This window comes from Nilaparvata lugens, chromosome 2 (assembly GCF_014356525.2).
Source record: "Nilaparvata lugens isolate BPH chromosome 2, ASM1435652v1, whole genome shotgun sequence".
Classification (NCBI taxonomy): domain Eukaryota; kingdom Metazoa; phylum Arthropoda; class Insecta; order Hemiptera; family Delphacidae; genus Nilaparvata; species Nilaparvata lugens.
Genome location: NC_052505.1, coordinates 63,655,109 through 63,659,044, shown reverse-complemented (window position 1 = coordinate 63,659,044; position 3,936 = coordinate 63,655,109).

The window sequence follows — 3,936 nt, the reverse complement described above, 5'->3', positions numbered from 1 at the left end:
AAATTGGTCACTTCTAACATAATATAAAATGATCATTCATATTCTTAGTCAAGCTTGAAAAACATGCAATAAATATTTCAAGATAGTTGTTTGAATTCTAATCAGAATAAGTGCTACTGAATCATTCCTGAGCACACAACAAATATTGCTAACAGAGAATAACTACTATCTCCTCTATCGAAATTCTATGAACGCTACTGCAGGAAATTATAGCACAGGTATACTTCTCACCTTCCCTTTGCATTGATTATCATTTGCAATATTATTTTCCCCGCTCCTTCCATAGCTTAAAAAAACTAATATATTCCACGAAAGTTATTGTTAATAAACATCCAGCCAATAAAATAGGGTACCTACTCGATCTACATAGTTGATTCGAAACGAAATTAGCTCTTTCCGAATTGGCCCATGTATAGTGAACAGCTCAACGATGAGACCTGATTGAATACTGCTGCAATCTCCTGCAGTATCCTGCAGTATCTTGGACCCGCTTGGATAATCGAATTCTGAATCCATTACTGCAGTGTCTTCAGCGTCGTAACACCTCAAGTGCAATCACTAATTTGTTCGTCTCAAGTGCTCCTGTTCCTGTAACAGTTCCTGTTCCTTCCTGTTCCTGGTCCGCACCGGTCATTAACGACCACTCTCAGAGTCTCAGTAACCACAAATGCGACTCATCCTCCAAACCAGCCCACATTAACTTAGTGCAAGCTCAAACTTGAACCCAACATCAAGAAGCTTATTTGGTGCTCATGCTCGACTAATTATTTATAATAACACTGATCTTCCTAATTGTCTTGAGCCTCGAAGGATGAACTTACAGAGCTTCTAGGGAAAGCTGGAATTAGTGAGAATCGATTGGCTCAATTTCTTTCGTGTTGACTCGCGAAAGGTTGTAAGTTAATTCATAAAATAGATTTAAATTTGTGATTTAGCATTACGTTCAATTGTCGAATAACGCTATGATTATCATGACGGGAATCTTTCGCGCAACAGTCTCCTCGCCTGATTATTACAGTTACAAATACCTCGATTGACTCTTTCTGGGGCTGAATCCTGAAACAATTCACAGAGAATATCTCAGTCAATCCACTTTGAAAAAACATTCCTCCAATTATAGAGGAGTATCCTACACGGTGAACTCAGTAGTAACTCCAAACATGATTTTCATTCGCACTGTTAATTTGACTGTCTCTCTCCCAAAATATTCTATATAATGTCTTGGAAAAATCATTTTTCTCGACAAAACGTAGAGCTGAAGATGAAAATCAAAATATGTTTCTATACAGAACAGAATATCTCTCACATGTATTCTGAAGAAGACAAATATGGAAAAAGAGACACTCTGTTTATCAAAAGCTTTCGACTGAAGAGATCTCATGAAGAAACAGGCGGACATTCCATGCTCGTAATTGCTGGCTTTAGCTGTTGTAGAGGGAAGTGAAAGGGTGTAGCCTATGAAGTGGGCCCTGTGCCCTTCTAAATGGTGAGAAGTGGTTTGCTACCATCGCGTGCGAAACGACAGTATTTAATTGTTTTGTTATCACCTTTGCTTCTTTGAGCAGCACAAATTTGTGCTGATGTGACTCGAGTATAATGTGATAAGGCGAGGCAAAAGGTTGATTACGTATGCATGCTACTCACGACACTTTTCTCTCTTCTGGCTTTGGAGCGATAGTAAAAAAAGTGCAAGTAAAGTTCACGGGGCTTTATGGGGTTCTCCTCTTAGATGTGGACTTCCATTCAAGTCCAGCTTATTCTTTCTGGGTCGAACTCATCCATCATAATAAATTTAAAAAAGCAGAAAGAGAAGAACCCTCAAGTTTATAATCCTTTTGAGAAGTCTCTCATGACTCTGGATATTTCTCATTCTCTTTCCCAAGTCCTGTTTCATTTGCCTGCTATTTTCTCATAGCCTAACCAATAAAGGCAATCCACTCGGTTTCATTCTCTTCATTTTAATGTTCTTGTCATTGTTTATCAATCCCATAGCCTATCCATTTTCAAGATTACTTTTTAGAGACTATTTTCTCAGAGCATAATGTATTCTTGATCATTCAAGAATAAATTAATTTATTTTCATAATTTAATCATTTGTCTTCAAATGATTGAAAAGTACTTTAAAGTACTTCACTAAATCATTTGAGGTAATTTATAAATCATTTTCAATCATTGGTCTTCAATGACATTTCATGGAGTATTAAAAGTAATTGGAAAGTACTTTTAAATGATTTAACTTGCCCTAAAATGAGGTGACAAATTTGAAATCACTGTCAATTAGTTTCAAGCACTTTCAAATCATTTCCTTGCTGCTTGGGTTGTCGAATGATCTAGAGACTGACAAGGTTATACAACTCCAGCAGGGCACCCGTGCTTCACTAAGGGAATCGAAAGATAAATTATTTTCAAGAGATATTTATAATCCCAATCCAGTCAAAATTGTTATAATCGGTTCCGATATCTATCAATCAAACAAAAATTACTTGTTGAATTAGTACAGTCTCATCTTCTAGCCACTATTTTCAAAAAAGGGTACTAAGATTTTTATTTTCTCTCTATTTCTATAAAAGTAGCCCTATACAGAAAAGAGATATACAGTAGTATAGATACAGAAAGCAAAATGCATTGCATACCAATGCAATAGATACTGGAGTAACTTTGGCTTTTGATAGGTTGAGATGCTATCACCTCACTTTAAATAGCTCATTAAACACTATTGAAAAATACAATAACTATGTTACTCTTAGAAGAGTAAACGAGTTGACGAGAACCTTGTCAACTTGACACCTCAACAGACGAGACGATTTGATATTTTCAACAAGGATTTGAGTCACCTTATGAGAAAAGAGGATTTGTTGCTTACGAACAGAAAGTTTATGGAATATGAATTCTATACTCTATGCTTATGAATGAAGAAAAACTTTCTAAAAAGTATGAGTATTGGAAGGGCTTTTATAAGTATCAATATTCACATCTTTAAAGTTCATTTATGAAGTAATCTTGAATGAGTGGAAAAGCTCGATGTTCTATTGAACACTTCTCTCAACTAATAGATGAGGTTAGCAACTTAGAAAGGCTGCTAATCATTATTTTTTCAGAACGCTAATTCCAAAGAGAATTTGCCTGTATAAAAGCTGATAAATGCTAAAGATATGCTGATTATTCATTCATAATCCATTCCAATGAACTCCACGTAGATGAGAGTTCAGCTGGAGTACCAAATAAATATTGAAGATAAGGATAATGGATTTGAGTTTCAATAATAAATGTGTCACTCACGCTAATAAATTCTTGCCCCGTGACAGGATATTTAACGCCGAGACTCGTTCCTTGAGAATTAATTTAGACCAGCGCCGAGATTTTGCAGTGGCGTTAAACACAGCAAGATATTATCCAAATGAGCGGAACAAATCATGAAGCTGAACAAGAAAACCGCTTTCTGACATCAGAATTTGTCATTTTTAATTGTCCTCTTGAGACAATCCACATTTCCAGCTCACCCGCTCTCTCACTCACAATTTCAAACCTGAAAAGACAAATTTGTTGCGATGCAGATTCAAGCAAAACGTAGTATCATGCTTGTTTCGCTCCGATTGAGAATTATCTGCTCGGATTCGTTTCATTTTTCATTCCCGGCAAGTTTTAATATTTGTTTCGCGAACTGGAATCAGCAGATTAAGGACCGACCAGAAGAGGGCATGTTGAAATCTTATCAGTCTCCTGTAGCCTTTATTCCTTCAGGAGTTTTTCTCCTGTATATATTCTCATACGTCTCCGATTATAACATTCAAAAAATCTATCCAGTTATATGTGATCAATGACGCGTACATGTCAGAAGTTTTCAATAATTATGCTTAGTTCTCTACTCAATCTATCGAGCGCCATGGCATTCCCTTAGCTTATATTATTTGTAAGAAGCGAGCTCGCTTATAACGA